The 27,107-nt window shown below is 37.9% G+C and overlaps 1 long non-coding RNA gene across 7 annotated transcripts in view; it reads right to left on the bottom strand.

Moving 5' to 3' along the window:
- Positions 1–27,107, bottom strand: part of LOC105085058 (uncharacterized) — a 73,149-nt gene that overhangs the window by 3,768 nt on the left and 42,274 nt on the right. For 2 of the 7 annotated variants that reach the window (XR_010381325.1, XR_010381329.1), the window contains exons 3-4: positions 14,423–14,676; positions 16–10,725 (exon numbers count right to left, since the gene is read on the bottom strand). This is a non-coding gene — a long non-coding RNA (uncharacterized LOC105085058). The remainder of the gene's footprint in view (positions 1–15; positions 10,726–14,422; positions 14,677–27,107) is intronic. The other 5 variants (XR_010381326.1, XR_004138482.2, XR_010381330.1 and 2 more) reach the window with 4 other exon arrangements.

Here is a 27,107-nt window from a genome sequence, read left to right on the forward strand (position 1 = left end):
GATGACTGATCTTACCTGCTTCCCAGAGTCAGCACATCCGCATCAGAGCTCAGATCACCTCCCGGGAGGTGGAAGGCTGGTCTTGGTGGCTGCAGTTCAGGCTGTGAGGAGCTCCTGTGTCCCCTTGGATCTCCCGCAGATGGGTGGCCCTGCTGCTGTCATAGCTACGGGCGCCAGTCAAATCCACTGGTAATAAAAATCTTAGGTGGACACCTGAAAAATGATAAAGGGCCAATTCACGGTGATGCACTTTGTCTCTGATATGTTTTCTCCCATGCTCTGGGGACAGCTGTATCGTTAGCTGGGGAGACTGCTGGGGACATTGTCGGTGGACAAGCTTTGCACACTGCAAATCCTCTCAGCCAGTGAGCTGTTTCATTTTCTTTTTCTTTCTTTTTAAATCCATACTGTCCTGAACGCCTTCTGCAAGATACCGTGCTTAATTTGCTGTGGCTGATCTTTCTGGCCTTCATGGTCTGGTGAAACTTTTAGACCTGTAATGTCAGACAAAATGTGTGGGAGTAGAAATGTGGAAGAAGTTGCAAATAAGGGACGCTTACCATGATGCGAGTTAAAATCCAAGTTTTGCAGTACCTTTGAAGAAATGTTTGCTGGAACACAGAATAAAAATAAGTGACAGTTTCGGGTTGGTGGGAGTTCTTTAAGGTCCTGAGGATCATTACTAACTTCATGGTGGTCCAGGAGGATTGGCTGAGAATCATACCAACGGTAGGTGGAAGGAACTGTGACTGGCTTCGTAGGATTTGGAGAGCACAGGAGCACAGGTGCTGGATGCTACAGGCAGCCTGTCTCATTGGGAACCAGCCCTGGAATCAGCCATTTCTCCTAGAAGCCTTAGTTCCTCTGAGTGAGGACCAAGGTCTTGGTGCCAGGTTTGCTGCTCTTGGTCTTTGCTCTTGGGCCCTTCCCATAAAGACAGCTGGAAAATCTACGTGTGTGTGTGTGAGTGTGTGTGTGTGTGTGTGTTCATACGTATACACATATGCATATACCTGCATACCAATATACTCCCATACATATATACATACGCATACATATATGTGCATATATGTGTATGTATATATGTGTATACTTGCAAACCAGCTTACATCATACACATATACATGCATACGTATGTGTATACCTCTGTCTATCCATCTCTCTCTCTAAAGTCTTGAGTTTATACCAATACCTCCTGTTCCAATCCACTCCCGAAGGGTTCTCTTTTGCCTTCTAGCATTCCATATTTGTGTGTTGGTCCTTCTTTCCATAGTGAAAAGTATGGCTTCCAACAGCATCAACACATGTACTCATTTGGTCGATTCTTTAGTATGTCTGAAATAGTTTCAGAATTGCTTTGCTCATGCCATGACAATAAACAGTCTACAAAGGTGAATTTGGGATTTGTTTAAAGTTCTCCCTCCTCCTCTACCCCAAGGGTATATAGTCAAATATTGTCAAATATTTATAAATTACTCAGATTGATGGTTCCTCCCTGCTTCCCTCCCAGCATGGTATTCCATTGTGTGTGTGTGTGTGTATTATACACCATAGTTTATTCACTCAACCTCCTATGCCTAGACATGACAAATAATATTCAGTGAAAGACTTTGTGCATATAGTACATGCATATTTTTATATTGTCGGGGATACATTTTCAGGATAAAAATTCATGGAGGGAATTCTGTGCTGAGATTTAGTTACATATAGCTGATGCGAAATTCTCAAATTCTCCTCCACAGAGGTGGTACCACACTGTTTTTGTAAACGGAAGGAGATTATTTTTCTTCCAGTTTTAGTGAGATATAATTGACTTACAGCACTGGATAAGTTTAAGGTGTACAGCATATGATTTGACTTATATACATCATGAAGTGATTAGCACAATAAGTGATTATCATGGACATCCATCATCTTGTAAAGAAATAGGCAAGTTTTTTTTCCTTGTGATGAGAACTCTTAGGATTTACTCTTTTAATAACTTTCACATATAATGTACAGCAGTGTTAATTATAATTATCATGTTGTACTTTATATCCTTAGTACTCATTTACCTTATAATTGGAAATTTATACCTTTTGACTGCCTTTATCCAGTTTCCCCTCTCCCCATACTCTGCCTCTGGTAATCACAAATTTAATCTCTTTTCTTTGAGTCTGTATGATTGTTTTTGTTTCGAAGTGTAATTGCCCTACAACGCTGTGTTAGCTCCTGGTTCACAGCACAGGGGTTGTACCGTCTTTCATGTCCAACGGCAACGTGGCGGTGCCTGTCTACACTGCCTCATCGTCAGAGAATATTGTAGAGCTTTTGAATTTTGTCAACTTAATGGGTGAAAAATGGAATTTCATTGTAGTTTTAATTTGCATTTCTTTTCTTTGAATGAAGCTGCACATCTTTTCTTATGATTAAGGGCCATTTTTATATTTCTTCTTGAGTTGTTGTCTCTGCCCATTTTTCTACAGGTTGCTTTTTATCAGTGAAACAGAAGTCTCAATAAATGGGGAACTTAACCCTTTATCTGTGATACATGCTATGACTCTGTTCTCCCAGTTTGTCAGTTGTCTTTGACTTTAATCAATTTTTTTTCTTGCCACAAAAAAATTTTTTATTAGTACGTAGTCAAATATAACAATCTTTTTTGAAATTGCATCTGAGATTTTAGTCACAGTTAGAAAGCCTTTCCTTGCATGTGCATTTTAGAGGAATCTGCTCATGTATTCTTCTGCTGTTTGCAGAGATGTACTTTATATATTTGTGTCTCTGATCCATTTGGAGTTTATTCTTGGATGTGACAGAAAGAATGGATCTGCTTTTATATTTTTCCAAACAGCCATCTAGTTGTCCCTACACATACGTGAAACACAGCATCAAGATATCTGCACCTCCAGTGATTCAAGGTACCACTTTGATCATAAACTAGATTTTGTATGTAGTTGGATCAATAGCTCGAGGTTTTATTCTATCCATTGATCTGATGGCTTATTCTTGTTCCTGTTCCATACTGTTTAATGAAAGCACTTTGTAGTGTATCTTTAATTCTGCCTGCCCCTGCCCTCCCCCCCTTACAGGTCTTCATAGTCAGTCACTTCCTAGCTACTCTTCTGTTTTTTCAGTTTTCAGTAAAACTAAAAATTTCATCAACACCAAGGCGGCTTTCACTATATTATCATTAATAAATCATACTAGTCTTGGATTATGGGACCTGCTTTTGTAAATACAGGGCAATAACAGCCATTATTCCTGACTGTGAAAAGTACTTCATCTATTTAATCTCTATAGGATCCTATAAAACTTATGTTTATCATCAAAGTACATTTTCTTTTGTCTCTAGCGTAAAATAACATTTACAAAATTATATTCCTAATAGGATTTCCTAAGAAACAACTATTTCTTCCATTAATTCTGGAAAAAACTTTTGTAATCTCAAGGCCAGCCACACATACTAGTTGATCAATAGGATTTTATACTCCACTGACATAGTCCAGAGCTTTAAAAAATGCATCTCAAAAGATATATCACATCACTTTATTCAATTTTATGTGGCTGTAATAAGCCAATGAACCATCTCATGAGCGCTTAACTTTCAGAGGAGATTGCCCTCAATTTAGAGAACTTTCACTTTAGAAACCTTCGTGACTATTATTGCTGTTGAAACTTTTAAGCATTTTATCATTTTTATGTCATTGGTGAATTATCATTTGATACATTTTTCCATTTTTCTATTAAAGTCTCTATCTTAATTATTTGAGTGCTCACATATTATGACTGTTAGTATTCTCACTGTCACAAAATTTGTAGATATTTCTCCAAATTATTTTTCATAGTTTGGCATATTTTGATTTGTAAGGTCTTAATTATCTTTATATTGGTCCTTTATCTTGTGGATTTTTGAAAATTGCTTTAATTCTTAGAAAACTTTCTCTCATCTTTAGATCATATATTCACCTATTTGGCTTTTAAGAAATACTTAACTCTTTCATTGAGTTACAATTTATTTTACTCTACAAGGTGAAGAACTACTTTTTGTTGTTAACTAATTGTTCTAGTATTATTTACTAGATAATTTAATCTTTATTGTTTTTTAACGATCTTTATCATATACACAATTAAAAAACTTGGGGGCGAAGGTAATTAGGTTTATGTATTTACTTATGTTTTTAGTGGAGGTACTGGGGATTGAACCCAGGACCTTGTACATGCTAAGCATGCGCTCTACCACTGAGCTATACCCTCCTCTGACAACTTTGTAAACAGGCTTTATTTTCTATTTCATCAATATATTTGTCTATTTTTGAATAGTACTATTGTATTTTAATTACTGTAGCTTACAACAATTTTTAGTATCTGGGTAAGGCAAGGCTCAATGTACTTCTTTCAAAATCTTCTTGACTCTTTTCACCTATATTTTAAAAATAGATGAATTCTGTGTAATTTAATAATTTTTTTTTTTGCCCAAAACTAACCATATTTATTCATTTCATCTCACGTTCCCCAGCAGACTCTGTCATCATCTTCATGCTGGTCTGTGTACAGTACTTGCATGTTTCTGTGGGTCAGACCTTTGGTTGGCTTGGTTTGTTCCCTGCTCTGGTTTCTCAAGGTTGAAATCAAGATGACATCAAATCTGCGTTCTTTTTTTGGAGGTTCTGGGGAGGAACTGGCTTCCAAGATCATTCCTTCTGTTGGTAGAATTTAGTTGAATGTGGTTGCAGGACTGAGCTCCTCCTCTCCCTGCTGGCCATAAGCTGGTGGTTGTTCTCAGCTTCTAAGGTCTGTTCACATTACTTGGCTAGCGTTATCAAGGCGGCAACGGTGGGTCAATCATTCTCATGCTCTGAGTTTTTCAGACTCTGCTTCTACCTCACTTCTTCTCTGCTCCTCTCTTCCCCTGCATCTCTCTGACTGTTGTCTTTATTCTGCATATGAAATTTAGGGCCAGTGTATCCAGCTTTATAAAAAAACCCATTGGAATTTTTATTGGAATCAGATTACACTTGTAAATTAAGGAGAATTGACAATTTGATGATGTTGAGATGTGCTAAGAAAGAATAAGAAATGTCTTTCCATTTTTTCAAGCCCATTTTTGTGTCTTACAGAAGTGTTTTATTGTTTTCTTCAAATAGATTCGGGGCATTTCTTATGAAGTCTGTTCCTAAATATTTTATCTTTTTTGTTATCTTGTGAATGATTTGTGCATTTATTATATCTCCTAACTGGTTATTATTTTTGTATATGACTGCTACTGACTTTTACATATTAATTTTATATCCTACTACTTTTATAATTATTTTATTGTTTGAATTCATTTTAGCATTGATTCTCCAGGACGTCCCCTGCATACAGTCATGTCATCTGCAGATAGAGATAGATTTATTACTCTTGTGCCTCTGGTGGTTTTCTCTAGTCTAATTGCATTGATTATTACCATTAAAAACACTAGACACCAATGGAGATAATGGGCTTCCTTACCGTTCTGGTTTGGATTTGCATTTCCCTGAAGACTCGTGATGTTGAGCAGCTTTTCATGGGTCTGTTGGCCATCTGTGTGTCTTCTTTGGAGAAATGTCTATTCAGGTTCTCTACTCACTTTTTGAATTGGGTTATTTTTTCTTTTGCTGTTGAGTTGTACATATTCTTTGTATATTTTGTATATTGACCTTTTATCAGACATGTCATTTGCAAATATCTTTTTCGTTTCCGTAGGTGGCCTTTTTGTTTTGGTGATAGTTTCTTTTGCTGTGAAAAAACCTTTTTAGTTTGATGTGTCCCAGTTGTTTATTTCCTCCTTTCCTGAGGAGACATATCCAAAAAAATTATGCTAAGGCCAACGTCAAGGGTGTGCTGCCTATGTTTTCTTCTAGTTTTATGGATTCATTTAAGCTGTTATTCCATTTTGAGTTTATCTTTATATATCGTGAGAAAGTTGTCTAGTTGCCTGTAGCTGTCCAGTTTTCCCAGCACAATTTACTGAAAAGGCTGTCTTTTCCCCATTGTATATTCTTGCCTCCCTTGTCATAGATTAATTGCCCATATAAGTCTGGGTTCATTTCTGGGCTCTCCATTCCGTTCCGTTGATCTGTGTGTCTTTTTTTTTTTTCTTTTGTGCTGGTAACCATACTGTTTGATTACTGTAGCTTTGTAGTATAGTTTGAAGTCAGGGCTCATGATACCTCCAGCTTTATTCTTCTTTCTCAAGACAGCTTGGGCTACTTGGAGTCTTTTGTGTTTCTATACAAATCTTAGAATTATTTGTTCTAGTTCTGTGAAAAATGCCTTTGGTATTTTGTTAGGGGCTGCATTGAATCTGAAGAGTGCCTTGGGTAGTACAGTCATTTTAACAATATTAATTCTTCCAACCCATGAGCATGGTAAATCTTTTCATTTGTTTGTGTTGCCTTCAGTTTCTTTCAGCAATGTCTTACAGTTCTCTGAGTATAGCTCTTTTACTTCCTTTGTTTAGATTTATTCCTAGCTATTTCATTCTTTTTGATGTGACTGTAAATGGGATTTTCTTAATTTTTCTTTCTGATAGTGTATTGTTAATGTATAGAAACATAACAGACATCTATGTATTTAGTTTGCATCCTACAACTTTACTGAATTCATTTATTAGTTCTAATAGATTTGTGGTGTCATTTTTAACATTTTCTGTATATGGTATTATGTCATTGGCAAATTGTGACAGTTTCACTTATTCTTTTCCAACTTGGATTCTGTTTCTTTCTTTTTCTTGTCTGTTGCTGTGTCTAGATTTCCAATGCAATACTGAATAAAAATGACAAGAGTGGGCATCCCTGTCTTGTTCCTGATCTTAGAAGAAAAGCTTCCAGCTTTTCACCTTTGAGTATGATAATACCTGTGGGCTTTGTCGTATGTGTCCTTTATTTATGATGAAGTATATTCCCTTTATACTCTGTTGTGAGTTTTTATCATAAATGAATGTTGAATTTTGTCAAAAACTTTCTCTGCATCTACTGAGATGAACATATGATTTTTATTCTTCAATTTGTTAATGTGGTGTATCACACTGATTGATTTCCATATATCAGACCATCCTTGCATCCCTGAGATAAATCCCATTTGATGATGTGATATGACCCTTTTAATGTACTGTTGAATTTGGTTTGCTAATATTTTACTGAGAATTTTGGCATCTATGTTCATCATTGATATTTGGTTTTGTTTTATGGTGTCTTTGTCTGGTTTTGATATCAGGGTAATGCTGGCTTCATAAAATGAGTTCAGAAGTGTTCCTTCCTCTTTAGGTTTTTTGGAATAGTTTGAGAAACATAGGTATTAACTCTTCTTTAAATATTTGGTAGAATTCACCTTTGAAGCTGTCTTGTCCTAAATTTTTGTTTGTTGAGAGTTTTAAATTACTGATTCAATTACATTGCTGGTAATTGGCCTTTTCTACTTTCTATTTCTTCCTAATTCAGTCTTGGGAGATTGCAATTTCTAGAAATTTGTCATTTCTTCTGGGTCATCCATTTTATTGTTGTATACTTGTTCACAGTAATCTCTTATGACCTTATGTATTTCTGTGGTATTGGTTGTAACTTCTCTTTCATTTCTGATTTTATTTATATGGGGCCTTTCTTTTTCTTGATGGGTCTAGCTAAAGGGTTATCAATTTTGTTTCTTTTTAAAGAATCAGATGTTAGTTTCATTGATTTTCATTGTTATTTTAGTCTATATTTTACTGATTTCTGCTCTGATCTTTATTATTACTTTCCTTCTACTAAATTTGGATTTTCTTTGATCTTTGTTTTTTATTTCCTTTAGGTATAATGTTATGTTTTATTTTTTGAGATTTTTTTTTTAATTTCCCAAGATAGACTTGTATTGCTATAAACTTCCCTTTAAGAAGTGCTTTTGCTGTATCCTATAGGTTTTCGATTGTGTTTTTATTTTCATTGGTATCCAGTTTTTTTTTTTTCTCTTTCATTTCTTCAGTGACTTATTGGATGTTTAGTAACACATTGTTTAGCCTCAATATGTTTGTGTTTTTTGCAGTTTATTTTCTTATAATGGATTTCTAGTCTCATATCATTGTGTTTGGAAAAGATGCTTGATATGATTTTTATCTTCTGAAATTTATTGAGAATTGTTTTGTGGCCTTGCATGTGATTTATCCTGGAGAATGTTCTTTGTGCACTTGAAAAGAATGAGCATTCTACTGCTTTTGGATATAATGTTCTATATATATCCATTAAGTCTATCTGGACTAATATGTAATTTAAACCAGTGTTTCCTTACTGATTTTCTGTCTGGGTGTTCTGTGATGTAAGTGTGGTGTTAAAGGCCCTTACTATTATTGTGTTACTGTCAGTTTCTCCCTTTATGTCTGTTAATATTTGTTTTATGTATTTAGCTACGCCTATATTACATGCATATATCTTTATAATTGTTATATCTCCCTCTTGGATTGATCTCTTGATCACTATGTAATGTTCTTGTCTCTTTTTACAAACTTTGTTTTAAAGTCTCTTTTGTCTGATGTAAGTATTACTACCCTGGCTTTCCTTTCATTTACACTCACATGGAATACCTTTTCCATTCTCTCACTTCCAGTCTATGTATGTTTTTAGGTCTGAAGTGTGTCTCTTGAAGGCAGGATATATATGGGTTTTATTTTTGCATCTATTCAGCCACTCTGTGTCTTTTAATTTGAGCATTTAGTCCACTTACATTTAAAGTAGTTATTGATAGGTTTGAATTTATTGAAATTTTGCTAATTTCTTTTGGGTTGCATTATAGTTCTTTTATTTTTTTTTTTTTTATAACTTCTTCTTTTGTTCCTCTCTTCTTCATTTCCTTTCCTCTTCTCTTCCCTTGTGGCATAGTGACTATCTTTAGTGTTATGTTTGGGTTCCTTTTTTTCTGCATGTGTATCTATTATAGATGTTTGGTTTATAGTTACCATAAGGTTTATATATAGCAATCCATATATGTGTGTATGAGTATTTTAAGTTGCTGATCATTTAAGTTCAAATGCATTTCAGCAACCCTGCATTTTTACTCCCCCTCAACATATTTACTTTTTTTGACATCATATTTTACATATTTTGTTTTGTATATACCTTGACAACTTATTTCTGACATTAATTTTACTACTTTTGTCTTTTAGCCTTCCTACTAGTTTTATATGTGGTTGATTTACTACCCTTATTGTATATTTGCATTTACCTATGAGATTTTTCCTTTTGTATTTTTCATGTTTCCAGTTGTGGCCTGTTTTTGTTTGTTTGTTTAGAGAAGTCACTTTAAAATTTCTTGTAAAGGTTTGGTGGTGCTGACCTCTTTTAGCTTTTGCTTGTTTGTAGAACTTTGATTATCTCCACCAAATCCGAATAAAAGCCTTGCTAGGTAGAGTATTCTAGTTGTAGGTTTTTTCCTTTCATGACTTCGTATTGTGCCATTCCCTTCTGCCCTGCAGAGTTTCTGCCGAAATGTCATCTGATAGTTTTATGGGAGTTCCCTTGTATGTAACTTATTGCTTTTCCCTTGTTGCTTTAATATTTTCTCTTTAATTTTTACTATTTTAATTACAACATGTCTTGGTGTGGACCTCTTTGGGTTGATCCTGTTTGGGACTCTCTGCTTCCTGGACCTGGATGTCCGCTTTCTTTCCCAGGTTAGGGAAGTTTTCAGCTATTATATGTCCAAATATATTTTCTGCCCCTTTCTCTTCTTCTTCTGGGACCTCTATAACACAAATGTCAGTACGCTTGATGTTGTCCCACAAGTGTCTTAAACTGTCCTCATTTTTTAAAAAGTCTTCTTTTTTTCTGTTTAATTTCAGTGATTTCCATTACTCTGTCTTCCAGCTTCCTGACCCATTCCTCTATATCACCTAATCTGCTGTTGATCCATCCTAGTGTATTTTTCATTTCAGTTATTGTATTCTTTAGTTCTGTTTGGTTCTTCTGTGTATTTTGTAACTCTTATTAAATTGCACAGTGGGGAAAAGAGTCATTGCCCCTACCCCAGCTTCATTCTTTTGCATATAGCTGTCCAGTTTTCTCAATACCATTTATTGAAGAGACTATCCTTTTCCCGTTGTATATTCTTGACAACTTTGTTTTAAATTAATTGACCATATATGTGTGGGTTTATTTCTGGCCTCTTTGTTCTGTTCCATTGACTTATATGTCTGTTTTATGCCAGTACCGTACTGTTTTGATAGCTATATAGCTTTGCAATATAGTTTGAACTCAGGGAGCATGATGCCTCCAGCTTTGTTGTTCTTTCTCAAGACGGCTTTGGCTGTTCAGTGTCTTTTGTGGTTCCATACAAATTTTAAGATTGTTCTATTTGTGTGAAAAGTGCTATTGGGATTTTTATGGGGATTGCACTGAATCTGTAGATTGGTAATATAGACATTTTAACAATATTAATTCTTCCAATTAACAAAATTAATTGAGAAAATACCTTCAATGAGCATGAAGTATCTTTACATTTATTTTTTCTTGTCTGCCTTTCCTCGGTGTGCTACAGTTTTCAGTGTATGGGACAGGTCTTTCGCCTCCTTGGTTAAGTTCATTTCTAGGTATTCTATTCTTTTTGATACAATTGTAAATGGGATTGTTTTCTGAAAAAATTTTTTAAATAGAACATTTTATTTTGTGACAATTTGAATCACGTGAAGTCATGAGAAATAATACAGAGAGATCCCATGTACTCTTTTTGCAGTTTCTCTTAATGGTAGATCTTGCAAACCTATAATACAATGATCATAATCATAATATTAACATTTATACAACAACCAATCTTATTCAGCAAGATCTTTAATTTTCTTCATTTCTTTCTTTCCTTCTACCACCTCCTGTTTAAGGAGTACAACCTCTTCTTTCTCTTAAATCTTCTCCCAGAAGCACTGCCTCTCTGAGGCTGCCACTTAAGGTCCTGAAAACTTTTACACTCCCTTCCTGTAGCCAGCCAAGGCTGTGAACTGCCAAATCCTAACCTGTGTTCAACATTTTTGTGTTATATTTCCTCCTGTTGGCCCCCTGGCCCTGAATCCCTGTACCTACAGGCTTGATGGGATGGTTTGCAAGTATTCAAAGCTTTGCTAGAAATTTTTTTCCCCTCATAAGTGATTTGAAGTTTGCAGTGTTTTCTAGCTCCTAACAATGCTTACGTCATAGGTTCTGTATACTTTTATTTGTTCTCCTTGTTGACCTTACAGTTATTTTGGGAACGTGATGGGGAGATTTGGAATCAAGCTGCTGCTATTGTTCTTCAACCTCATTTAATCTCTCTAACAGCTTTATGAATTACTGTCAACCCTCAGCCCTTTGAATAGGAGGAAACTGAGGCCCGGAGAAGTGAAGTGATACCAAGAAGTTGGCAAGTGATGCACCAGGAATTGCTGATACACATTTAATAAAATCTCAAGAGTGAAATGACAGGAACATTTCTATCGCTTAGGTCACTGCTATCACACAGACCCACAGTGGTTACTGATGTTACTGCTTGAGTATCTCCAGTGCTAAGGGACTCACTGCCTCCAAATGAGTCTGCTCCATCTTTGCATTCTCTAATGTGGCTTAGAGTCCTCTCTTATGCTATGTTGAACTCTGCTTCTGTGTATCATGGCCCTGGTACCAGTTATGTCAATTTTATGCAAATGAAGTTCAAATCTAAACCCTTGTCCTCACTCTTAGCGCTTTGTTGTTGGAAGTCAGAAAGGCATCCTATTCTTCAACAAGGCTTTTCTGAGTCTCCTTTGCCAGTGACTGTGTTGTTTTAGGCATGTCCTACTTTACTTATACCTCTACAGAAATGACAACAGAAGGTCTTGGAAAACCTGACCAACATAAAATAGAGTACACTGATGTGTGGTCCTACTCTGAACATGAGCTATATGTCATATATGTTGCATTGTGGGTTTTTTGGACTGTCGTGTCACTCTTTGGGCTACAAAAGCAATGGTCAGGAAGGGCTCCAAGTCTCTTCTGCACGTGCTGATGACAAGTCACGTGTCCCTTGTAGTCCCCGCCCAGTTGCTGTCTGACCCCAAAGATTGAACTTCTGCATTTACACCTACTCAATCCCATTGTATCCAAATCGGCCTTTTTGGCTTCCTGAGATTTCACTTGGACTTTGACTCATCTATTGTAACACTCTGCTTCCTTTAAAAAATTAATCATGACTCCAAAAATCATGTCTTTATCTTAGTGAACATAAAAATGTGGTGGAGGACAGGGTTGAAAACTCTGTTCTGTGGCCACTCAAATTTCCCCTCTAAAATTGATGATTCTTAAGGCAGAACTTAAGGTATGTGACACCTTATGGGCAGAATATATCCCTCTTATTCATCTATTCAGTATTTTTAAATGTACCTGAAATTGTAGCCAAACATTTGACAATCTTGTGAAACAAGATTTTCAGTTTCAATTTCAGGTAAATGGGTGAAATCATCTCCTCTTTCAACAGACCAAGTCTTCATTCTTCCCCTTTCTACCCCCATCCTAGCTCATTTCTCAAAGAATGAAATTCACACATGTTCTTTTGAATAGGTACCACTGTGTCATTTGGGTATCACCAGTACAGTGATATCACATACTTTCTATGAGCCCTTTCTCAGTGTGTGTGGACATTTTAATTTTACCTTAGTGGGTTTTTTTCTCCTCCTTAGGCAAAATGATATTCCCTTGGCCAGACGGCTGCCTACACGTTCCTAACAATAGGCGGTGATGTAATCACAGGTTTGTTCCCTGAACAGGGGGGATTATCACGTATTGTAGGCATAAAAAGTTTATTTCTAATCAAGATAGCAATGGAAATATTTCACAGGAATTTATCTTCTGTAAAGTTCTGCTACATAATATATATCCATATAAGCTTAATACAGTGAATGACCATGTAGTTTTAAATGGAAGATCAAGTTTTTTTTTTTAAATGAAAGTTTGTCACATTTGGATTTATATCAAATCCCCACTCTCCTAACAAAACAACCCAAAGGCTCAGCACAATTAGGTAGATCTTAGATCAAACCGAGGTCTACTGGAAGAATCACACTTTGGGCAGCGTATAAGCTGTGTCTAAACTTTATATGCTAGTTGCTATTCCCAGCAGAAAATGCTGGTGCTGTCCAAGTCATCAAGAAAGTCTTCATCCTCTAAAATACACAAAATAGGGGTGCTCTTTTGGGTGTGCTGAGAGGCAGGGAAGTCTTGATTTCCCAGTCCCTTTCCCAGCCTCTGTATCCCCTACCCCGATCTCCTCTTGCCTCCAGCTTTACTACAGATATACGCTACTCTCTGTGTTCTACCTGGTTCTACTTTTCTGAAAAGTCCTTCCAAATGCAAACAAACTGAAAAGGTTAAATTGAAAAAAGTGAGTAGATGAGTAATCAAACCAGATGTCAAGAGAAAAAAGAAAGATGTCCCTAGAAAGCATTTTAAAAATGATTTCTAACTATAATGGTTTAAATTTAGAATATTTAAGCCAAGAGGTCTCTATTACTAGTAGTGAAATTCACCTTAAGTTACATTTACTGTTTATCCTGTCCAGGTTTTCTTTACGCATAAATAAAGCGAACAGGCAAATTTAAAAAAAAATACACAAAACGTTTGATATATATGTAGAATATGGAGAAAAATGACTGAAAATGGTATTCCAAAATAAGTTTGCATACTAATCATTATTATTTAATATAAACAATAACCTTGGTATATTTGAGGTCTGTCAGATTTCTAATGGTTTAATTAACACAGAAGAAATAAGAATTCTTATGTTAAAAATAGTACTTTATAGAATGGTTTTGAAATGACAAAATTATAAGGATAAAGAGGTTAATGGTTGCCAGGAGTTAGGGGTGGTGGACGGAAGGGAGGTGGGTGTGACCATAAAGAAGATCTTTGTGGTGATGGAATAGTCTGTGTACTAATAGCAGTGGTGGTTACAGAAATCTACATACGTGTAATAAAACGGTACAGGACCACACACGTATACTGTGCCAATGTCGGGTTTCTAGTCTTGATGGGGTACTGTAATATTGTAAGACACAACTATTGGGGGAGACTGGATGAAAGGTATGTAGGATCACCCCATACTGTTTTTGCAACTTCATAAAAATCTCCAATTATTTCAAAATAAAAAATAAAAAAGCAACTTATACATTCTATTCATTGTACGTAGATCATTCTGCGAGTTAGTTATTTGCCAAGGTTAAACATATACCCAGGAACCTCCCTAATCATTTATGGAATAAGGCAGGATTATAAACAAATAGACAATAGCTTAAAAGCTACTGAATGAAGGGGCAGTAATGTTGTGATTAAGTAACGTTACAGAGTTAGAGTAATCAAACAGGAAAAGGTTTCAGCAACTAACAGAGCTAAACCCCAAGACTCAAGAGGTGACCCTGCTAATTTAGGGGACAGCACGTCCTCTTTGTCTTCCATCTTACCTGAACACCGTGGCCCCCGAGGTCATTCAGTAACTCAAGTAATGCAGCAGCCTGGGTCCCCAGGCCCTTCTGTTCCCTCAAGCTTCAGGACACCGAGCCTCAGCAGCGAGGTGCCGACTCTTGGGGGTTCCCTGCTGCTGACTGTCATGGTGGTCAGGGCTACCCAGCCGGCTGTGTGGTGTTTTCAGCCGGTGGATTTGGAAATCCCCAAACTCTGAGCTTAAACATGAGAACCTGGATAACTGGGGGGCTGCCTGTAAAGAAAGCAATACATATATGGATGATGGTGTAACTGTATGGAGTCACAGTGCTTGAGTGACAATTAACGTAAAGAAGGGTGAAGTCACGTATCAGCTCGCACCACAGAAACTTAAGTGTAGTCAGAAATTTGAGGAACACCCAGGACACTTGTGCATTCTTTAGCTAACATTATTGCTGACTGTCTGCTGCCAGAACTTGACTCTCAGAATTAACAAAGGCAGAACGATTTCTCAAGAGGCTGTCAGATCATGGCATTAATAAGCACCAGACCAAACACATGGGCCAGAGGCTGACAGAGACTTTTTTCCTACATGCTCTGAATCTTGGATTAACCGTAGACATCAGATTACAGTGTTTTTTCAATTGAAGTATAGTTGATTTACAGTGTTCTGTTAGTTTCTGGTGTACAGTATAGTGATTCAGTTGTACATATATATATTCTTTTCTATATTCTTTTCCATTATAGGTTATTATAAGTTATTGAATATAGTTCCCTGTGCTATACAGTAGGACCCTGTTATCTTTTTTTCTGTTTTATTTTAACTTTTTAATTTTTTATTGAAGTATAGTTGATTTACAATGTTAGTTTTAGATGTACAGCAAAGTGATTCAGTTACATATACACATACATATATATTTTTTCTTTTTCAGATTCTTTTCCATTATATGTTATTACAAGAAATTGAATGTAGTTCTCTGTGCTATACAGTAGGACCTTGTTGTTTATTTATTTTATATATAGTAGGTATTATCTGCAAATTTGCAGTTTTAACGCACTTTCATTACTATGGTAAAATCAGAAGGCAAGTGAAAGAACTAAGTTCAGGTTCCTGCAGACCTGCAGTACCAAAGGAGAGCTAATGAATGAAAACAATTATGAACTGTTGGGTCAGAGAGACCTGGATTCGAGACATATATCTGGCATCAGCAAACTATGGAAGTTTGGGCAAGTTATTTAGGAAAATTATCAACGTTAGGGTAGGTTGTGTTCTGGTTGCAAACACTCTTTCTCTATTCTCAACCCAAATCTCAGGGAGTTTACCAGAACAAAAACTTCCTTTGTATGTCCAGACTGGTCCAGGAGAGGGATGCTGTCCAGTAGTCACTCAAGGATCCAGGGTGACAAAGGCTCCATTTTGATGAGTGTTTCACCAACACAGGTAGGAAGGGACACAGTGAATTGTATGCAGGCTCTCAGTGGTTCCCTGGTAGATCTGCCCTCATTTCATTGACTGAACCGAGCAAGCCCCACAGCCACACCTAGCCTTGGAGGACGTGAAAAAGAGCTACTTTCTTATGCACCAGAAAAAAAAGGAGGATCTTGAATATTTGTCAGAAACCCAGTGACTACCACATTTTCTTAACTCTTTCGATTTCAGTTTCCTTCCCTGGAAAAATTGGGACAGTGATACCTACTCAGAGGGTCCTTGTGCACGAAGCTTAATGTTTGGGGGTGGATCCAATCCACTGCCCGGGTTGGAATCCTGGCTCCAGGCTTGTCAGCATAACCTTGGGTAATTTTCCTAATCTTTCTTGTCTCAGATTCCTTATCCGAAAAATAATATTAGTGCCTATTATTTAATTATGAGGATTACATCAGTTAATATAAGCAAAATGTTTAGCATAGTGCCTGGTACAGAGCAAGGATTTTAAGTATTTGCTTTTGGCCCCTAACATGGCTTGTGGAACACAGAGAACGTTAGTGATGGTCGGTGGTTATCACAGTGATGGTGATTACCAGGACGGAGGCCATGCTTGTTGTCAATGAATACCGTGAGGAAAAATCTAATCGGATTCCAGCTAGTGAGCTGGAGTGGATTATGTAGAATTCAAAAAGGTTCACAGGAGCACGAGAGGCTTCCTGAAGAGGTAATGACTTCTGTCTGCTCGCCACTGGTGTCCAGGGCCATCGCTGGGCTGGCATATCCTGGAGACGTGTGGGTATCTGCGGAGCGGGACGGAAGGGGAGGTGCAATGACTGCACGGGAACCACCACCGCCTCGTCAGAGCTCCGGGAAGGAGGGCTTGGCCCCTCCAGCACCCTCACGTGACCGGGCTAGCAACAACACCGAAAACAAAACGATCTTAAAATGCAAAGGTGGTTTTAAAGACTTTTTTTTTTTCAGGAATGTGTAAGCGTAGGTGTTGAAAGCATTTCAGTACATCTAGAAATTTACAGCCTCCCAGTGACTGAACGACACCTGGAGACCTGGCATCACCAAACTGCAGAAACTGTTTTACCCTGTGAAACTTAGAGGTTACAGTAGGACAGATTTTTCTGAATCAGAAAGGAAGCACTTCAAGGCCATCCTTGGCTTTTTGGTGACAAAGCTTTCCATGAGCTCAACATCACAGAATGTTTGGCTGTCACTCCAAGATCACAGGGTATTTTTCTAGTCAGTCTGGAGGCAATTTTTAATTTTAATCGTGATTATTTTTATGATCATCGAGACTATCATATTTGTCTGTTTTTGACTTGCAGGCTCCCAGGGAGAACATTACAGAGCTGCATTAACCTGAAGACTCTAAAGTGCACTTAGTTCAAATTCTCCTAAAAGTAAACTGTCTTTAAGAACGTGCCATTTGGTGCAGCCATTATGGAAAACAGTATGGAGATTCCTCAAAAAACTGAAAATAGACTTACCACAGCATCCAGCAATCCTACTCCTGGGCACATATCCGGAGGAAACTCTAATTCGAAAAGATACATGCACCCCAATGTTCATAGCAGCACTACTGACAATAGCCAAGCCCTGGAAGCAACCTAAATGTCCATCAGCAGATGACTTGATAAAGAAGATGTGGTCTATATATAGATATACACACAATGTAATATACTTAGCCATAAAAAAGAATAAAATAATGCCATTTGTGGCAGCATGGATGGAACTAGAGTTTATCATACTAAGTGAAGTAAGTCTGAAAGAGAAAGAAAAATACTATAAATCCACTTATATGTGGAAGCCAAAAAAAAAAAAAAAGACACAAATGAAATTATTTATAAAATGGAGACAGACTCACAGACATAGAAAACAAACTTATGGTTACCAGGGGGAAAATGTAGGGGGGAAGGATAAATTGGGTGTTTGGGATTTGCAGATACTAACTACTACATATAAAGCAGATAACAAAGTCCAACTGTATAACACAGGGAATTCTATTCAGTGGCCTGTAGTAACTGGTAATGAAAAAGAATATGAAAAGGAATATATCTATATACAGATATGTATGTACACACACACATATAACTGAATCGCTCTGTTGTACACCACAAACTAATACAGCATTATAAATCAACTACACTTTAACAAAAAAAAGAAAGAAATCAAAATTTTAAAAAAGTATCAGTTTACTTGGAGAGAGACTACTATTATTTTGACCAAAATTACCATTTTTGTGTATAGGACTCTCCCAAGCCCCGCAGGAGTGGCATCTCCCAGCTATTGTGACAACCCAAAATGCAGGGGCACGTTTCCAACCCCCTCATGGGGCTGTGCTGTCCCCAGGTAAGACATACACAGGGAGCTTGTTAGCACATGTGACTTGATATATGAACGAGGCAAAGTTTTCTAGTTTTGACTAAATTATAAAAGCTCCCTCAAGCTGATTTTTGAAGTTGAAGCCTTTTTTTCCTTAAAAAAAATTAAATTTAAGATAGTTTTAACAAACACAAAACACTCCTTCATTCAAATAAAAGACAAAAATTCAATCACAATAACCATTCTAAAGCAGAAAAATAAAAATGCCAAATTTGCACTCCATTTGTATCGCTGACTGTGAGTGGTAGAGGGTTTATATTTTTCTAGCCCAGTCCCGGGTTCCCTGGCAGTGGAAACACTCTGTCGCATCAGAGGCACGCCAGCGGTGTCTGCTTCTGTTCTCGTGTGGCTGCTGACGGCCGTGTAACCCTGGGGAGGTCAGTGAACCTTTTGGTGACCTGACCTCCTCCCCTGAACCATGTAGCAACATGCAGTAGATGAATTCCTTTCCAATCAGCCATTTCATCCTGATTTTCCAGGACGTGGAAAAATTGGGGTTGCATTGGCACTGTGAGCTTTTGAGAGGAGTGGTGTTCTGTGAAATGGAATAATACCTTGAAGAAAAGATGTTTACTTAAAAGTCATCTTGCCAGGGGGAGGGTATGGCTCAGTGGCAGAGTGAGTTATTAGGATGCACAAGGTCCCGGGTTCAATCCCCAGTACTTACATTAAATAAATCAATAAATAAACCTAATTACTACCCCCTCAACCACCAAAAAAAGTCAACTTGCTATGTGAACTTGTGGATGGTGGGAAAGTGTGTGCCCATTTCAGAGAATGTTCTGCAAGATGTGTGCTGTTGCTGTGTTCTGAATGATGCTCTGAGAGAAAAGATTTCTCTTGTGACTGCTTGGATAAGAGTTCTACCAGCCTAATTTCAGATCAGGTGATATAGCTTTGGTTCTTTTAGTATTTAATTAAAAAAATTTTTTTAATTAAAGTATAATATAATCAGAAAGTGAAAAAATTTTGGCTTGAAGACTCTTTGTGACGTGTCATACCTGTGTGACTAGACCTTAGACCAAGAATCGACACATTGCCAAACCCCCCCTCCCCCCCAGAAGTCCCTGGCATCTATCACCATAGATACAGTTGCCTGTGTTTGAAATCGGTATAAATAGAAACATACATAGTATGCCCTCTTCTGTGTCCTGCTTATTTCATTCAGCTTTGTGTTTGCGAGATTTACTGAAAATTTCAGGTGAAGTTGTAAATTGTTCATTCTCAGTGCTGTATAGTATTCTGTTGTAAGTATATACCACGGTTTATAAATCTCTTAGTAGGCACTTTGGGTAGTTCCCACCTTGGGGCTACTACAAACAGTGCTGCTATGAACATTTTATTCACTTCTTTTGAAAGACACTCTACAGGTTTCTGTGAGGTTCATGAGAACTGGGTCACAGGGCTTAGATACATTAAGTTTAAGTAGATGTACTGAACAGTTTTCTGAAGTTGTTGTCCCAACTAATGTTTCCACCTGCAGTATCATTTTACATCTGCCAACGTTAGGTTAAAAAAAAAAATTCACTAACCTAGTAGGTGTGCTTCAGCTCACCTACTCACAGCAAGCTGAGCTGTGATTTCAGCTGGCATTGACTTGATAACCAATGAGGCTAAGCAACCTTTTCTGTTCATCGGTCATTTGTACATCGTCTTTTTGTTCAAGTTTTAGCTAATTTTTCTCCTGGGTTGTCTGTCTTCTTAATTTGGAGGAATTCTTTATGTACTCTGGGTACAAGTTGTTATGTTTGTTGCAAATATCCTTCTTCTCTGTGCACTGATTTTCATTTTCTTAATGATGTCTTTTGATGAAGAGAAATTCTTGATATTATTATTTTCCAAATTGTTATTTTTTTCCCCTTTCTGGTTAGTATTGCCTTGTAAACTTTTTAAGGAAATTTTGCCCACTCCAAGGTCATAAAGATGTCCTACATTTTTTCCCTAGAAGCTTTATTGTTTTACCTTTCATCTTTAGGGCTACTGTCAGTCCATCTGGAATTGGCTTTTATGCATGGTGTGGGGTAGAAGCCAAAAATGCACTGTTTTTAATGAGGGTATTAAATTAACCCAGCACTGCTTATCGAAAAGACCATCTTTCCTCCAATGCACTAGTGTCATCTTTACCATAACGGTGTTTATTGCTACACAAATACACACCATACTATGACTTATAATACGTCTTGACATTTGGTAGGGTAACTTATCCATCTTTTCTTCAAGATTGCCTTGCCTATTTTTTGTCATTTGAATTATAAGTTTTAGAATTAGCTTATCAATTTCCAACCACACAGGCACACACACACACACTGGCTCAGATTTTGTCTGGGACTGCACCGAATCTATCTGATCAACCTGGGGAGAACTGGCCACTTAACGCTCCTGATCCTTGTTCTCCATGGCTGTGGTCTCTCTCTCCATTTTATTCAAGTTTTTAATTTCTCTTAACAATATTTAATTTGCAGTGTAGAGGGCTTACAGAACTTTTGTTAGATTTATCTTTGGGATATTTGATAGTTTTTGTTGCTGTTTTAAGTGGTATTTTAAATTTCATTTTAGTTTGTGGCTGATATACAGAAATAGAACTCATTTTTGTACGTTATTCACATAGCTTTCCAATGATGGTTAACCAAAATAATGCCCACAGACTTATTGTGGGTTGATAACTTGCTCTCTGCACTTTTAAGATGAAGAGGAGGGGAGAACTATATGTAAGTCCAGAAAAATGTAAGCCTGAGTTTATAGAAATAGGTTACCACCAGGCATAAGCATATTTATATTATAAAGACTTACTAATTTAAACAAATAGGGACAAGGAGACCATGAATTCATACACAAATAAAGTATGTATTAGACTTTTATTTCTGATGAGTTTTTATGACACAATTAAGCTTGCAAAGAACTGTAGTTAAAGCTTATGTTTTTTCAAATATAAATGGATAGTTGCATTTTAAAAGTTTTTTTAAAAGTAAAAAAATTGGCATTTACTTATCAAACGCCAAGTTTACAAATATATTGTAAAGATAAGTCATCCTTATCTGTATCTAGAGAACTTGAAGAGTAAGGTTCAAGTTAATAAAATTTATTTGTACTAAGTACAATTTGAATATATATATAATATACTTAATACATACATACATAACCATGCATGTCAACACAGACACATTTAGCCTTTTGATTATATAACTGCTTGGCTATATCTTCTCAGTAAATACACACACATATATAACAGTGACCTCCCAAGCATGTGTATTAACACTACTTACCCATGTCACGAAACAGGCTAGTAACAATGAGAAAAGACTTGCAAGAATAATGCCGACACTAACAATATTATATAGATTTATATCTAGACATTTTCATAGACAGGGAAATACATGTTCCAGGCTATTGAAATTCATTTAGTTTTGAAAGGCTGAAAAAAGCAATGATACCACTGAATAAAATTAGGTATTTCAGATCCACGGAGTAAACAAGACGTTTCTATCCTGACACATTACACGTAGTTATTGGCAGGTTCACGTGAGTGAGGATTCTGTTTCTATCACTGAGTTATCCTCAGCATCTGGAACTGGCACCTAGGAGGAGCTCAGTAAATACTTCCCGGGCCAATGGAGTAAGTATCAGCGCACCTTTCAGTAAGCTTTGGAGCAGCTACATTCATGACTCAAAGTCAAAATCAACCGGCATCCGGAATATTTACGCGGAATAACTAAAAAGCTATGGAAAAAGCCCAAGGGTCATTCCCCTTCTTCTACTTTGAGCTGGTTTTGCATTTACCCATGTAATCTGCCCCTCCTGGCAGGAAGCAGAATCTCAAACATTCACAGTAACTATTTCCGCGAGAAGACTGGAGAGCATTGTCTCAAAGGCGTCCTCCTGCAGCCCGCGGGCAGCGCCTGCAAAGGCTGACGACTCAGCCCGGCTGGCGCTGCTCACCCAGCCCTTCAGCAGCGCCGTCCTCCACTGCGGCAAGGCCGGCTGGTTCCAGCGCTTCCTTGAAATCACACCCTAAAGTCATCATATTCCTGCACCAATTTTTCTTTTTTTGTGGGTTACACTCACAGGAAACAATGGTTCCTATTGTCTTTCATGCTGCCCTCAGCAAGAAAGTGAAATTAATTCCTCTGATCCTTTCAAAGCAGTCGAATGTCTTTTAGCTCAAACCTGGTACATGCTGATGTGCCAAGGCAACATATACAAGTCATCGTGTCTAGATTTAATAGCAAAGCAGGCACTGCGTTATTTTCTCCTTCTAAGGGCTCGCTACATGAGAACACACCTTATGTAAATGTGCTCCTTGAAAAGAAAACTTACACTGATTAGAGAAAAACCAAGAGAGGAACACACATTTTGGCTTACACCAAAATCTAGACACAATGATCAATAAATCTTTGATTGAAAATGTTTACATAGAAGAAAAAATGAAGAAGGCGTGTGTTTTCTGGTTAAGGCTGAACCTAGTAGTCAGTTCTGTAATTTTTCTTAAAATTCTCTTTTTGCATCCCACCCGCCTCCCCGACAGTCCAGTCTTTTCTCAGAATGTGTAGTTATATTCCGGGTTTAAACAGCAGGCCCTGTTCTCACTGTTCATCATTACCACTCCTTAAGCCTGGGGCTCCAAACTGCATCTGATTCTTGACAAAATATCAAGTCCCAGGACATCAGAACTTTGCTTAAAAAAAAAAAAAAAAGCTAAACTCAGTGTAGAAATGCTATTCAGGTTAATGGAGAATTAATGGAGAACTGTTTGGTTTAATGTAGCCTCAGCCTCATAAGTTACCAGAAGCTTCATCTCCTGGGTATATGGTAATCCTTTTTTTTTTTTTCCTTTCCCTCAGTCAGTATTGTACTGGTCTGACAAATTATTTTTTATTTGTTAGCGTGACTCAGACCACTGACTCCCTTCCTTTTAGAGTTGATGTCATAAATAATAAATAAATAAATACTGGATAGGATCAATTACAAGACACATACGAAAACATTCCCAGGGCCGTTCTCTTTAGTTGATTTCCAAGGCAGAGAGAGTAAACAGCCTTCTCCCAGCTTGCTTACTGTCCACAGCTGAGAGTGTAGGATGTTTACAGTATCTGTCCCTCAGTGTTCGGTGGGTGGGGCTGGCAGGCAGGAAACCTAACATCGTTTCAAGATACCATAATGCATTGTGGGAAAAGACCAAAAAGCATACTTGGGACCAAACTGTGGCCCTCTTAGGGCTGGCCCTGGAAGGGGTGGTGCGGAGGCCACCTGATGCTACGTTCTTGCCCCCAACTCACTTCCTGTTCTCTTCCTGCTCTGCCCATCCTAGGATTCTCCTAGGCTGTACAGCTTTGGCCTTTGTACACTCATAAATTCTGTAAACATGGCATTTGCATTATTCTGTGATTTCCCAAAATGGTCTCAAAAGATTCATTCACCCCTTAAATGGTGCACCTTTCCTCTCTGCATGGAGAATTCAGCCTCTCGCTCTCTGAGATGCATAACTTTGTTTTAACTTGCACCCACAGATAACTGAGAACCACGACTGACCTGAGCTTGCAGACAGAAGACAATCTGTCTGTTTAATTCCTGAAAGTTAGTTACTTTAATTCTGGGTTAGGTAGTCATAAATTCAAGCAAATGAGCAAAAAGTAAATATGATAGGACACAAGGTATATGCATAATATGATGTATTATAAATTGTGAATATAATGCTGAAATTTAAAAAAATCTAGTATTTGGAAGGAAGTAAATCTGTAATTAGATGCATACACATGAGTGGAGTTAGTTGATACCTAAAGTTCTTATCTAAGACTGATTTATTCAGGAGGGAAGTTACAGTTCAGTGGTAGAGTGCATGCCTAGCATGCATGAGGTCCTGGGTTCAATCCCCAGTACCTCCATCAAAATAAATAAATAAACAAACAAACCGAATTACCTCTTTCTCAACAGAATAAAAAATAAATAAGAATGATTTATTTAAATAGTTCCTGGATTTCATTTGCTATGGGGCACAAAATACTTGAGTGAAAACAAAAGTTATCCATATTACATATCACAAGACAACCGTCCCTGATAAAGGACCCCCACACAGTAAACCAAAGTGGCACCTAATTTCAAACTGTTACTGGACATGGTTCATTCATTCAACAAACATGTGAGTGCTTACCATAAATCAGCAATGTTTTACATTCTGAGTGATGAGAAATTAATGGTATCATCCTTACCCTCAAGAAAGGCACAGCCTCATCTTCCAGACAGACACAGAAACCACTGTTCTAAGTTTGACAAGCTGGGTCCAAAGACCCTTGCGAGCTGGCTGTTAACCCAGGCTGAGTCTTAAAGAGCAAATACATTTTGCTCAGTGGAGGTGGTGCCAATGGCGGTTTGGAAGAGGACAGGGAAGGAGAGTGTGTAGCTCTCAGTATACGTGGAAGAACAGTCCTCCTCACTAGAGTTGGACTGTTCAAGAATTCAGCAGAGTTGGAGCCAAAAATGGATGTGAGTGAAGGGAGGTGAGGCTGGGGTAGAGCAGAGGGGGACTAAGGCAGGTCCTTACACGCAAGGCACACAGAGGTTTGGGCATCATCTCCACACTACGGGAGAGACAGGAAGAGACTGCAAAACAGGCAGGTGGCAGGACCATGCCTGCAAACTCGCTGTGAGGCTGCAGGTGAGGAAAACAGGCAAAGGACTACCCCACTGGTGCAGAGGAGGGCACTTAGGGAAGCAGTAGTGAGGACACAGGGATCAAAGACAAGAAGTGAGGAAGGTAAAAAGAGCAGAACCCAGTGCGGGGCTGGCTGGGGGGAGGCAGCAGTCAGAGATGATTCCCGTGCACTTGGATGGACCCTCTGGCTGGCAGGTGCTCACAGCTTCTTTAGCCCCAGCCCAGTGTTCCCTCTTCTGAAGCCTCCACTGGTCCCTGCACCCTTAACACCGGCGCCCGTTCCACTCTCTGACCATCAGGGTCCTCTGCATATCCCTCTACCACCGCACGTACGCTTTATTGCAGTTATCTGCTTACTTGTCTGGCTCTCAGTTAAACACTATGTTTCACTGCACTTCACGTCAAACAAAAATTTCAAAGCCATGTAGCCAGAGTTTGTTGGGCACCACAAAGAGGTTCCCAGTAAATGTTTACTGAATGAATCAATGCATGAATGTATGATGCCATCTGCCACCTGGGAATCTGCTTGACAGTTTGGAGATAATGATTCAGGTTTTAAATATTTAAATGACAAGTATTTACCAGTTCCTGAAAATTTGTTTGAAACTCTCAAGGACTATTATCCCTCAGTATCTGTGAGGGATTGGTTCCAGGACTCCTCAGATACCAAAATCCAGGGATTTTGCTCAAGTCCCTTATATAAAATGGCCAAGCACAGTCCGTCCTCTGTATCCGCGGGTTCCACCTTCGTGGACTGAACCAACAGTGGATGGAAATCTACTCACGGGGAACACTCAGATACGGAGGGCTGATTGTAATTCAAGATTCGGCTGCTTTACTTTTCCAAAGGACTCACAGCTAAGAGCAAAATTACTGCATCACAAGCAATCTTTCCTTCAATGACAGTGAAACCTTCTGGAAAGTTAACTTTTCAGGAAGACTATTTGATTTATTTGATTTCTTTCTTTCGTGATGGATTCCAAATGAAGTAAAATCACAGTCCAAAGTAAGTGCAGAGGAGAAATGCGTGTAAACAGTTTATAAATGGACAAGAAAGAAAGGAAATAGTCTTAATAGTTGGATCTGATTATTGAATAATAATTTAAGAGTTTAAAATGTTCTAACTGGAAATAGCCACACCCTGACTAAATACAGTAATTAAAATAATTGTAGTTACGTAAAGTGATGCTTTTAAGCACTCAAATAAGAAGGCTGAGAAGTTCTGGCTGTCACATGGAATCTACTCTTTTTGTTTAAGTAGAACTGTTGATTTAGCATGCATTTTAGTTACTGATAAAGCAGTAATTTGCTCAAAGTGACCCAAAATAAATATTTATATATTTATAAATATATATATAAGAATAGATTTATTTCAAGGGTATATCATATCTGATCACATTTGGCACATTTTGTACTCAAATCTTTTAATCTGTTATCTGATTAAAAAAATAAATCCTGCAGCAGTACAGAGCTCTCTCAGCACACACAGTAGCTTTCTCCAAATATCACTTTTAAGTTAAGATGTAGTCACGTCAAGATGTAGCTTTATGAGTGACGGGAGGAAAAACAATTGTTGCTACTTTCGAAGCTTCATGTGTCCCTTGAAAGCAGGATTTTCTCGCCCAGCCACGGGTGTTCCAGGCTGCAGGTCTCCACTGTAGCACCGTGGAGATGCTACGTGTTCCCTGCTGAGGATGCCTGCATGCATCTCACTCCATGGGCACGGCTCCATAAGCTGTTTTGCTACCTGCTGCCTCCCCTCACCTGGGCCGCACATTTGCCATGTCTCCTTCCTTTCGTTTGCTCTCCCTTTGCCCCTCGTGTGAGATGAGCATTTACTAGGGAACAATCCCCTCTCCCTGCCCCCAGTTGACAACAAAATCCAAACCTCCGACAGTAGGACAATCATCCTTTCAATGAATAATGAACTCTATGGAAATTTCTAGAGCACAATCAGGAGAAAAATCACAATGAAAATGTGACAATATGCATGCCTTCACTTGCAGTACTAACTTTAAAGTTTCTTACTCTAGTTTGTTTGTATTTACTTGAGATCCTAAAGGAAAACTAATAGGATGCTTCGCCACAAGGTTACAATATATGGATAACCAACAACAATGTGACTTTGAAATAGATACAAGCACAGAATATGTTCATAAAATTCATGGAGAATTATCCAACTCAAAAGTTCCACGGTTTTATTTTCAAAGCATTTGCTCTAAGAAGGTCCACTCCCTTT

This window comes from Camelus dromedarius, chromosome 6, assembly GCF_036321535.1.
Source record: "Camelus dromedarius isolate mCamDro1 chromosome 6, mCamDro1.pat, whole genome shotgun sequence".
NCBI lineage: Eukaryota > Metazoa > Chordata > Mammalia > Artiodactyla > Camelidae > Camelus > Camelus dromedarius.